This window comes from Juglans regia, chromosome 12 (assembly GCF_001411555.2).
Source record: "Juglans regia cultivar Chandler chromosome 12, Walnut 2.0, whole genome shotgun sequence".
Classification (NCBI taxonomy): domain Eukaryota; kingdom Viridiplantae; phylum Streptophyta; class Magnoliopsida; order Fagales; family Juglandaceae; genus Juglans; species Juglans regia.
The window spans coordinates 2,275,335-2,288,434 of record NC_049912.1 but is presented as its reverse complement, the minus strand read 5'-3'; the positions used below and the strand labels follow the sequence as shown (position 1 = coordinate 2,288,434).

At 36.3% G+C, this 13,100-nt stretch overlaps 1 pseudogene; it reads left to right on the top strand.

Annotated features, from left to right (window-relative positions):
- Positions 1-7,703: 7,703 nt before the first annotated feature.
- On the top strand, positions 7,704-11,373 carry LOC108997554 (annotated as a pseudogene).
- Positions 11,374-13,100: the final 1,727 nt, after the last annotated feature.

The following is a 13,100-nucleotide window of genomic DNA, read 5'->3' as shown; positions in this document are numbered from 1 at the left end:
TTAATATTATTATTGTTTTGAAATCTGAAAAAGTTAAATTATTTATTATATTTTATATATAAATTTAAAAAAATTATAATAATTATCTAAATCTAAACGCAATTCAATTACAATTGCTGAATTGTGTGATCATTGCTAGTGTATCTAGAGTTTGCTGAGTCATCCCTTTATTTGAAAATGACAAGTTCTCCCTATATTAAATTGATATATATTTATACACCTCTCTAAGAAAACACAGCAAGGAGGGAGGGCCTCCACCTTTCCCCCTTCCCTCTGTATGTATGGCTTTCCTCACCTTTATTTTGTCTTTTATCTAAAATGCAAAAGTCTTGATCCAGTAATGCCTTCTAATCTGCACCCACAATACAAACATTGCATGCCACAGCAATCCCACCTGCCAATCTTCAAGAAGCGACTACAAGCATGCCACTGAACTAACACATTGGTTTTATGCATCATTTCAAAATTATAACTTTATTGTTTATACGTGTGACATTGGCGACTTCCTCAACCTCAAGTCTTCAAGATTGGCCCTCTCTATTCAAATATCGACAGCGCATGGAGCCCACGCATCAGTATAGATGCGCGTATTTTTTTAATGTCACCAAAGATCAGAACAATCCAAGCTTACCTATCATTTTTATGTTTAAATGTTCTCCAAACATATATATATGTAGGTAGTCTAAGTGAAAGTCTCAAATGAATATGTTAAAATAGCAGATTGGAAAACAAAACCCACTTTTTTTGGCAGATCCTTTTGAGTAATGCTATATATAGTCGTGAAGTGTATAAGTTTCGTATAGTAGATTTAAAAAAGAGTGAAATCTACTATATTAAAAAATTAATTTTTTTATATAGATCTCGTATTTATTTATTTTTTTTAAAGTGATTGCACGATACTTACACACTCACGATTGCAACTATAATTTCTCATTTGGGATATCCCTCATTTTTACATTTGATTTCAGTTTCAATATAAATTGGATTATGAAAAAGTAAGAAAAAAAAGCGGAAGCAATCGTGCAAATATCTTGGTAACATTGTATGCGTGCGGGATGTGAGTTGCCAACCTACATATTTCGTTGCTCGAATATCGCTGCCTTCCCATAATTGCTACTAATTAGTTGAATTGATGATGAAGAGCCACGTACAATATTGTGATTAAATGCGACTAAACAAATTGTATAATCGCATGAAAAATGCTAAATGTACTTAATAAAAATTTATAAAAAATTTATTTCTCCACATGTCAGTTATTGATATCCTGAAAATCATAAAATTTTAAAAAAATACTAACAAAATAAATTCTATAAATATAAATATAAATAAAAATATATATATATAACACTACTCATAACCACATATCCTTTACTCAAATTAAGTAACGCAAATAAATAGCCTAAGTACTTGAATGCTTTGATCCATTAACGACCTTTATGAGACAAACATGCATGCGAACAAATCAAATCAAAAGTAGTTAAGCAAGCTAAACATTTCAAATTCATTAATGTATGGAGTAGGGCTGTACACAAATCGGCCGGACCGACCGCCGCCGACTCAGACCGACTACCGGATTCAGGAACCGGCCGAAACCGGCAAAGAACCGGTCGGCCGGCGGTAGGAAATTAAGGAAACCGACGTCGGCCGGTTCGGTCTGCGGTTCAATCCCGGTCTAAACCGACAAACTGGCCGACGTCTTATATATATTTTTTACAATATATTTCTTATATAAAACGACGTCGTTTCACTTATTTAAGTGAAACGGCGTCGTTTTTCTCTTGGAACTTAAAAATATATATATATGGAACGGCGCCGTTTGGCTTAAAAGCCAAACGACGTCGTTCCAAAATGGATTTAATTGCCCCTCGCCCCTCTTCTTCTTCTTCCCCGCGTCTTATTCCGTTCGCTCTGTTTCACCTGCAAGTTGCAACTCTCTTCTACTCTCTCATGGTAGACGGCGGCATATCCCTCCTCCGTGACAGAGACGCCGACGGCAGACCGAGGAACCGAACCACACCGCGCCGAGACCGATAATATCGGTTTTCTCTCCCCTAGTCGATCGGTTTCGGCCGGTTTTTTCATCTCATGGCAGACATCGGTTCGGCGTCGGTTTGGCACCGAAACCGCGCCGAACCCATTGGTTTTCAACCCTAGTATGGAGTTCGAGTTTGGTAATACTAAGGACTGGTTTGGATGTTGAAAAACTCTAATATCATATCATCTCAATATCCTAACATTACACATACAAATATTTTTTAATTTCAGATTTTTAATTTTTTCATATAATCATTATAATTTTTCTAAACTTCCAAACCAAACACAAAAAAATAATTCAATTTTTTCAAATATCAAAATAAAAATAATGTTCATACAATATTTGAATTTTATAATATTTTTATTAAATTTTTTCTCACTCATTTTCCAAAATATCATAAAATGTCTCAACTCAAATCATTTTATTACTATTTACAAATTATTTCACTACTATTCACAGATCATTTCATCTTATCTCACCATCTAAACCTTAATAATAATTGTTTGGCAGACTAACTAAAAGGTTTCTTCCTTCTCTCTCTAGAAAAACCCTCTACCTTTTTTCTAAAGTCTCCAAAACTCCATATCAAACGAAAGGGGGTGGGAGCTTCGACTCCTTCCCCCCTCTCCTTTATTCATTTTATTTTCGTATAGTGTTTTGTTTTATTTTGTTTTATTTTTTTAGGTCAAATAAGGGAGGATTGTCGTTCGAGTCTTTCCAGCCGTCGCACTTCTACACGCGCCCCACCAGCATGACGCCCAGCCGCTGATTTTCAAGACCACAAAATTTGGCATCCATCGGAGTGGAGTGTAGCCCGCACGCGCGGGACAAAGTTCCGGATATCGTTGACGTGTGGCTATCACGCGCCACCAATGAGCTCTCTGCTGACGCCACGCTCGGCTTATGTGGAACCTCTGACTCCGGGACTTCCAAGTCTGACCGTCGACTTTCCTCCCAAAATGAATAGTGTTCTGCACGAGCCACTGCCGACCCATTGTGCACTGTTCATCTATTTTTATTTTTTTTTTTGTTTCTTTCTTGTTTCCGTTTCAGTGTTTTGTAGTTGTTTTGTTTTTCTATTTTTGTTGTTTTTTGTTGACCCGAGTGAGGTGTTGGGCATTTGGGTCGGACGTAATCCAGGGAGCTGTTCGAGAGTGGTGGATGATGCTATGACCGGTGGTCGTACGGCCGGGCTGTTGTGGTCTATGCGTGAGCTGGGTGCTCGATGCCAATGCTTGCGGTGGACGTGATGTCCGGGATCTCATCAGTGCTTGTGGTCATGTAGTTGTTAATGTGTTTATTTGTAGTTTTTTATTAGTTTAGTTATTAATAAAATAGAAATAGGCTATTGGATTTGGTGTCTACAACAATATCCCATACTCTTCCTCCCTAGGAGGATAGAGGGGGTGAGAGTTTATTTAGAAGTTAAGACAATGTCTATCACAAAAGAATTTGTGTGTAGGGAAACCCTAGAGCTGATGCGTAGTTTGATTTATAGTCTAAAATTTTCATGTATTGGATTTTTCATGTATTGATAAGTCACAGTTATAACTTTGGTTCATTAATAAAATTAGTCTGTTTCAATAAATAATAATAATAAAATAATAGCTGTTTGGCATGATTTAGAATTAACCCACTAAATAGCGCTAACAAAGCAAACTAAGGGAAAAGTTCACTATACAAAAGTAGCATCAAATAAATTTATCAATCAAGAGAGAGGCTAGAGGTCGGATGGGTGCTGAGAGGGAATTTACATCCTCCCATTAACTTGTGACAGTAGTGATTTTTAACAAATGAAAAATAGAAACGATTGTAGCTAACCAAATCTCCAAATCCCATATGCCTTCCCCTCTCTCTCTCTCTCTCTCTCTCTCTCTCTCTCTCATCACTCTCTTTTTCTCCCCACTCTCCTTCGAAGTTCTGATACTTTCTGAACTGTTGGAATATATTTTTTTTTATGCTCTCTTCATTATAGTGTTCTTCCAACTAGCTTTTATGGAACAAAAAAAATTTCGGCTTATGCTCACTGCTCAAAGGTTTTTGTAAGTTCCATCTGTATTTAATAATCAAAACATGTAAATATGCTCTATTTTTTGTGATCTGATGAAGGTTCTTCATTATGCAGAAAGGAATCACATTATCTAATCAACCTAGACGACAGCACCACCATCCATGCTAATGTAGCTTTCAATGGTAGTGGGATTTTGAAACATGAGCACAGTCTCATAAAAGGAAAACCATTATGCTGCCTCCACCTTATAAAGGCGGAAATATAAGAGAAGAGTGATGGGGATCTACACATCCAAACTATCCTGCTAAATGGAAATATGTTAGCTATATACTTTGCTGGGGTCACACCTCCATTTGTGCCTATGTATATATATAAATCATCACCCATTCGGCAAGAGAGAGGGGAGAGAAAGAGAGAGGGTTAGCTAAGACCAGTTGTATTTTTCTCTTCTTAAAAAGCACACGTGTCAAAATTTTACTATGGCTGAAAATTTAAGGATTTATAGAAAATTCGGTTTGAAGTTATTGTCATTCATCAATGCATTCCTTAAAAAAGGAAGATGATAAAGGATTGGTATTAGATTTATCAAAAGTTTAATCAAATATAAAATATGATGAATTTTATTAAAATAGTGATACATTAGATTAGTCAAAGAGATAAGTCGAAAGTTTTGAGTTACAGTAAATAGATGGATTTTTTCAAATTTAAAAAGTTACTGTTCATCCATCAAATATATTTTTATTCACTTTTAATCTCCAATGATTTTTTCTTGTATTCACGTTTAATCTCCAACCGTCTAGTAATAATAATGTAATAATTAAATTAAATTATTAATTAACATATGATTAGTATAATTGTAAAATATAAAAAAAATTATTATTAAAAAAATTATTATATTATTATTTTAATAAATTTAATGACTAATTCAATGTGGGGTTATGCTAAGGAAGTTTTGAATTTATAGAAAATATATACTTTTCATCAAATTTTAGAAATGACTTTGATAAAACTAATATCAATACTCACTCGGTATGCCTAAAAAATGAAGGAATATGATAGAATGGAAAATTCAGGTAGCGGACAAGTTCTAAATAGACAAATTTATATAGGTTATTTGTAAAAAAATGGATCATATTAAAAAAGAATAATTTTTTTCTACATTTTTTTTAAAGTGGGTTTACTTTTTTACAAAAGTTTGCGTGGAATTTTTTTATTTAAAATTTGCACAAATGATTTCTTAAGAAAAAATTATTATCCACGTGGATTTTCTAACCCTATAATAATCTGATAACAACATATGATATGGTAGTAACTCTCAAAGAGACTCCCCCACTAAGTATATAAGAATATAAATTTATACAAACTAACAAAAGAACTTTTGGAAAGAAGTGGTTGTATTGAGATATTGTATGGGGAGATGGGGCATGCTGTTTCTTGTATGGGGAGATGACACCTGAATACAATCCTGCCTAAGAAGAACTTTTGGATCCCTTCCCCAAATGGCATGAATTATATTGTCAGTGTCGTTGGGTAATTAATGTTTTAATATTAATATGGACAGTTCATAAACAGGTATAAAATTCCAACGACAACTCTGATAATGACCATGGCTGGTACAAAAAGGTATCTTAATAATGAATCTCCAAATATATATATTAATTGATATTTAGATTATTAGAATTAGCATCTTTTTCTTTACTTGAAGAGAAGATAAATTTTGTAGTGATAGACTTCACATGTTCATTCATTTAGAAAATAATAATAATATTATTTTTTATCTTAAATTTTATTATTTTTAATCCTTAAAAAAGTATGACGCATCAACAAATATGATAAATATAATAAAAAATGAGAAGATTTAACATTAGAAAAATATTTTAAATTGAAGCTCCTAAAAATAAGAGTAATTAGAAGTCGAATAATTATATATGAATGTCTTTATATTATATATCATCCATAAGATATAATTAAATTTAGAAAATAAATTTTAACTAAATAATAAGAATGAAAAAACAATATGGGTCTTTAATATCCAAAAACTCCAATTTTACTTAAATTATTATTTTTATTTGAGCAACCTAATCATTATCTCTTTTATCATCATTCTATTATAATTTATAATATGATATTAAATAATTAAAAATTATTTATTAGATTTTATTTATAGACCTATTATTTAATATCACGTCAAGAAATATTAAAAGGATAATAATAAAAAATATGATAAGTAGATTTTTATTTTTATTTTTATTTTTATAATAAGTCTGGTTTGGATAGTAAAAATATTTTATTTCATCATTATAATTTTTATAAATTTTTAAATAAAATAAAATAAATAATTTAATTTTTTTAAATTTTAAAATAATAATAATATTAAATAATAAAATTTTATGTAATTTTTAATCCCCATCTCAAAAAAAAAAAAAATCACCTATCTTTACCTTCTCCGGCCGAACGAGACTCGAAGGGTCGATCTCAACAGACGAGTGAAAACACTATAAACAGGTGGGGGCGCTATGGAGTAATGAGGTCCAGGGTTGAAAATTAAAAACGTACCCCTCACAAGCAAAGGCTGCTCATGCCACCTGTCTTCAAATTAATCCAATGTGTAACCCACGTACCATTCTCTTTTTACAACTTGTTATAAAAAGCTAATACACAGTTACGTACTGCTCATTATTTTCTAGCTAAATATTAATTAATATGTAATTATATAAATATATATTTATATAGAAAAAAAATTATATATTAATATAAAATATAAAAGATGATAAATAGAATTTTTTTTTAATATTACATCAAGAAAACTCATACGTAAATTTATAAATTTTTTAAAAATATTGTGCATAATTATTTAGAAATATACATATTTATTTGAATACATAAAATTATTTCATTTCATTTTATCTCATCATTATAATTTTTTTTAAATTTTAAAATAAAAATAATATTTTATTTAATTTTTAATAAAATATTTTATCTTATCTAAATTACGTAACTAAACAAAATCTTAAAGATTAAAAAAAATTATTAATTAATAAATAATACAGTGACACATCAATATATAATTTAATTTTGTATAAAAAAGATGTGGGAGGACTCTTATGAAATTACAGTATTATCCATCCATCCATACGCACAAAAAGCAAAAAACAAGAAAAAAGTCCCAATCAAAGATGGTGGACCTCGGCGAGCAAGGGTATGGCCCGGGAAGGCTAAAAAGGTTTGAATCAAGAGAGAAAAGTCATTTGACTTTTATGGGTTTAAATAAAAATAATTTATAACACAATTATAATAAATAAAAAATAAAAATAAAAATAGAGGACAATACAATTTATGACTCCCGAGCCAGGCCTAAAGATAAAGTTGGGATAGAATTTTCAGAACGTAAATCCAATCGGTCATAAGAGTTCACTAAACGACAAACAGCGAACAGTATAGCCAGTTGGATGAGCTCCGACAACGTGCCTAACGACCGTGGCCTAGACAACTGTACTGTTAAATCCTCGGTCGTAGATTAGAAACTTGGTCAAGAAGTCACTGCCAAACCTTTGTTAATCTCTGTCTGATTAATAAAGGCTAGTTAAGCTTATACTCAACAGCTTAACATGGTTTAAAAACTACTACTTTAATTAATCATTTCTCTCTCTCGTCTGAAAAGCTGGAAAGCAGAGCACAGACCGAAGACTTTAGCATACTCTCTCTCTCTCACTCGGTGGGACAAGATCTCTCATCTTTTCTAGTTCTTTCTCTCTCTTCTTCCTTAGCCGCCTTATAAAACACGGACCCTGTCTAATCCTCGCTCTGTTTTCGCTGCAATATCGGATTGTTTATGGATTGATCCGAAAAGTTGAAATCCCTGAAAAATATTCGCCGAAATGCCTTCACTTTGTTTGTCTAGACGAGAAAGTAGAATTATTTTATTCATTGTTTGAACGTACGTAGGATCAGGTAGTAGTTCCGTTGCCGGAGATCAATTTCCCGGTGTTGGTTGTGGGTTCTTTGCTTCATTTAACTTCTATCAGCCGAGAGAAGAGCTTTTGTTTTCAGTCTTAGCGTTTAATCATTGAGGTTCCTTGGGGTACTGTGAATTTTGGTAAGACATCCGTCAGAGCCGGTAGGTAGGTAAAGATTAGGGAAAAAAAGGCTGATTGACTGGTAGATAAGAGAGCGAGAGATAGAGAGAGAGAGAGAGAGAGGAGATGGAAACCCCAAAACATTGTCTCCAAAAGCTTCTTTGGAATTCTAGAAAAATGCCCTGAGATTTTTTGTTTGTCTTTCAATTTTGTGCTTGTTTAGTAAATTGTTCCCAAGAAAACCCTAGCAAAAATTTCCCAGTATCTATGCCGGTCGACTTGGATAATTCCTCTACGGCTTCCGGGGAAGCTAGCGTCTCTTCCTCTGGGAATCAGAGTCAACCCCCCAAGCCCACAGCTAAGAAAAAGCGCAACCTCCCTGGAATGCCCGGTACCTATAAGAATCACAACGATATGAGCTTTCTCATGTTCTAGTAATTCTTCTTTTCTTTTATGATATTCTGTTTAGAGGTTATTTGACTTTTTTTTTTTTGGATTTGTGGGGTTTTTACAGATCCAGATGCGGAGGTGATTTCTCTGTCTCCGAAGACCCTCATGGCCACGAACCGATTCGTGTGCGAGATTTGCAACAAAGGGTTTCAGAGGGATCAGAACCTTCAGCTCCATCGTCGGGGTCACAATCTACCGTGGAAGCTCAGGCAGAGGTCGAGCAAGGAGGTTAAGAAGAGGGTCTATGTTTGTCCTGAGCCGTCGTGCGTGCATCACGATCCGTCGCGAGCCCTGGGCGATCTCACGGGGATAAAGAAGCATTTCTGTAGGAAACACGGTGAGAAGAAGTGGAAATGCGATAAGTGCTCGAAGAAGTACGCGGTGCAGTCCGATTGGAAAGCTCATTCAAAGATTTGTGGCACTAGGGAGTACAAATGCGACTGTGGGACTTTGTTTTCTAGGTTTTCACTCTTCTTTTTCGGCTTGGAATTGTTCGATTTCTTTCTGTTCGAATCACAGTTTTTTAGTGCAATTGTTCAGCTTTATTGGTTTTGTTAAAATTGTTTTTGATTTTTGATTCGTTGAAGGAGGGATAGCTTTATCACCCACCGGGCGTTCTGCGATGCGTTGGCAGAGGAGAGCGCCAGAGCTCAGACTCAGCCGTTGGCGAATCCAACTTCGGAGCCAAACTCGAATGCACAGGCAGTTGATTCACCAGCCCCAGCCCCAGCCCCAGCCCCAGCCCCAGCCCCAGCCCCGCCTCCAACCCCAGCCCCAGCCCCAGCCCCAGCTCCAGCTCCAGCAGCAGCACCACGGCCAAGTACTGGTCAAATATCCTCGGTTTTGCCGACTAAGAGTCCGGGTAAATATGACCATAATTTGGAAAACTTTCAAATTTTTTCTGTTGGGTTTTGTCGGATGTGTATTTTTGTCTTAAATCAATAACAGCTTTATGTTCTCTCTTTCTCTATCTGTTTCAATCTTGGAGTTTAGTAATTTTGTCTGTTACTGATCTTTGTCATCTTTATTTGTATCAAAGTTGATTATTCGATCTGAGATTTGGCAAGCTGATAAAATACCATATAAAAACAATAAGCTGTGGGATTTCTCCGAACTAATGAAATTCAATATGTGCAATCTTTGATAAAGCAACCCGAGTCATTCAAAAGTTGAAAGAAGGGTGGGGGATTGTTGGAAGTGGTTTAGATAAAGGAAACCATTATTGATTCTGCCTTTTCTTCTAAAGTTCTTCATAAAGGAAAAGCTTCACTTTCCAGGTCTCTCTCGGTTTTTAATTTAACCCCTTTTCTTGTTTTCTTCTCTTTTGGCTTTTGTTATAGTGTTACCGGAAAATCCCCAGCCAATAGTAGAAGAAGGACCTGCTGCTGCGACAGGCTTAAATGGGAGCTGTAGCAGCACCACCAGCTCAAGCAGCAATGGCAATACAAGCTGTAGCGTATTCGCAAGCTTATTTGCTTCCTCTACTGCATCAGCAAGCTTGCAAACTCCTCAAACTCCTGCATTTACCGACTTAATCCGTGCTATGGCGCGTCCTGATCCCCCAACAGAACTTGCACGGCCTTCATCTACAGAACCAATTTCTCTCTGCCTCTCCACTAATCACGCGTCATCATTATTTGGGACTTCAGGGCAAGACCGTCGGCAATATGCGGCGCCACCACAACCAGCAATGTCTGCCACCGCACTACTACAGAAGGCTGCCCAAATGGGGGCAGCCGCAACCAATGCATCATTGCTCCGTGGGTTTGGTATAGTTTCGTCATCATCTTCATCTGGGCAGCAGGATGGTTTGCACTGGAGTCAGAGACAAGTAGAGCCCGAGAATTCCTCAGTTCCTTCGGGGCTTGGACTTGCCCATTGTGATGGAGGCTCAGGATTGAAGGAATTAATGATGGGAACACCTTCTGTCTTTGGTCCTAAGCAAACCACTCTTGATTTTCTTGGATTGGGAATGGCTGCTGGTGGCAGCCCCAGCAGTGGCCTGTCAGCACTAATTACATCTATAGGCGGTGGTCTTGACGTAGCCGCGGCAGCAGCAGCAGCAGCATCCTATGGAGGAGGAGGAGGAGAATTCTCTGGCAAAGACATTGGAAGGAACTCATGACACGTTTGAAGGAAACAGTTCCAAGTATTTCACTGTTTGATATGGAGAAAGGATCCATTGATACGGTCTTTGGTCAACTGGAGTTGCTGGACGAACAATAATAAACCGACAATTTTCTCATAAAAAAATATTTTGCCCTTTTGAAGGTAAGAACTAGGCCAAAGGCAGTTAGGTCTTTTTCACTGTTTTGCTGCCTTCGATGACCAGGGCGATCAGTTCCTTGTCGTGTGGTGTAAGTGAGCCAATTAGCCATAAAAGCAAGGGACCCTTTTTCTTTCTTCAAACGCTGCAAAATGGGGTCATGTTTATTCGCAATATACCTGTACCGATACATTGTATTTGCAAAAGGTCGTCCAAAGCTAAAACGAAACGGACCGCCAATTATTTAAATCTGCTAGTTTTTTTTTTTTTTTTTTTTTAATCAAAGCCTAGAGCTTTGAAATGCCAGCGCAGGGGAGGAACTGATTTGGGCTGCCGTTATGCCGTGCATGGACGACTTTAGTCTTCGGCTTGGTCTCTGTACATGACACGTGGCTTTTGGCTGGGTCTCGTCGGCTTGGTCAACCTTCAACCTCTTGTAATTATATTTAAATTAAGTTGTGCTTTTGTCTTTTGAGGATGATTCTGCTTTTGGGCAAGACCTGGGGTTTTTTAAATTATAGATCTATTGGATGAATCGTGCTTGTATTTTTATTTTTCGGCAAAACGTTAAAGCTACTGCATCAGTCACTAATCTGATGTGGCATTGTCGGTAGTCCACGTGAAATAAAAATAAACAGATGAATACCCAAAGTGGCCAGAGGGAAAATTCTGAAAAAACTAGACAAGTTATGTATTTACAATTTTACTTATAAGTTAATTAGGAGATAATTAGGGTTTGAAAAATATCTTGTAGGTACGCACGTCAATCCCTTGTATTAGCGGTTGTCTTTGAGCCACCCATGGGATAGTTATCGATGATTCATGATCTGATTGTAGGTCCACATAGACATAGGCTGTGAAGATAAACTTGCGTCGTGGGTCTTCCGTGGAAATCCACAATCAGCCACCCCGAGTGGTCGGTTACCAAAAGTTGCCTAGTGTATTGGGGTGTAAAAAAAATCTTTGCAAATAGTTTTTTTTTTAAATTATATTTAAGGTTAATCTCTTTTTATTTTTGATAATTCATGTGACATTTTAACACTCCATTTGCAATGCTTAATTGCTTTTTATTTTTAAAATTTATAAAATCTTTATGTCAACTTCTATAGCATGAAGATTTTCTTGCAATTATCTAGCCACGTTTTTTCATTAGGAGAGAGGAGTTTGATAAGATCCCAATCTGGTACGTTGGGTAATAAAGGGATCTAAGAAACTATGCCTACTTTCGGAGTCAACCAGAAACACCACATGTTCATTCTTGATCCACCCTACTAATTGCATAGTTCTAGAACTGGGTGTCCTCGTGATTGCGTTCAATGAAGTCTTAGGCTCTACATTCACTGCCTATGGCTTCAGTGCCATTTCCTTACCCAACTCAGTAACAAACTCCCCTTCTACTCCAGTCTCCTCTAACTCATCATGGCCCTGTAATAAGTATATTTTAGGGGTTTTACAGACATGAGTAGGATTCCACTTGTCGTCGCAATGATAACACAACCTCTTTCTACACTTTTCATTCATTGTGGTAGATGAGATTTTCTTAGTAGGTGAACTGAATTTTTGAGTTTGACTATTTCCTTCTCTAAAATGATGCACTGCATTAGAGTAACCCCTGGTGAAAAGGCCCATTTCTCACTACTGACTTTCATGGCCTTCTTAGTACTAGACATATATTCTTATTGTATGCGAGCTAAACCAAAAGCAGAAGTCAAATTAAGGGGATTGAGCATGCGGATTGGTAACCTGATTTCGTCCTTCAACCCACTAAGGAAGCAGCTTAGTTTATGATGGTCTAATAGTCCTTATAGCTTGTTGGAGAGTGCCTCGAAGTGGGCCTTGTAAGCTGCCACTGTTGTTGTTTGTTTCAAGCGAGTGAGTGTTTCCATGGGATCGTCATAAGCTGTAGGTTCGAAACAAACCAACATAACACGAACCAGCGTCTCCCAATTAACAAATTGCCCCATGTCCAATGCATCCTGGTACCATACCAGAGCTTCCCCTTCCATGTGATAGGAAGTCAATAACAACCGTTGGGCAGGGAGTGTCTGATGGAAATCAAAGTACTGAGAAGTTTTGAATATCCATCCTGATGGGTTATCCCCATCAAAATGTGGGAAGTCCAAACAGATTCCTCTCTAATTTGCCCCCCCTCTGATGTAACTGATCTACTTCATGTTGTAATTGCAGGTCCCTGTCACCTTCATTTACCTGATGAGCCACAAGTGTACAAACCATTTCAATGAGCTGGTCCAGTCTATCAAT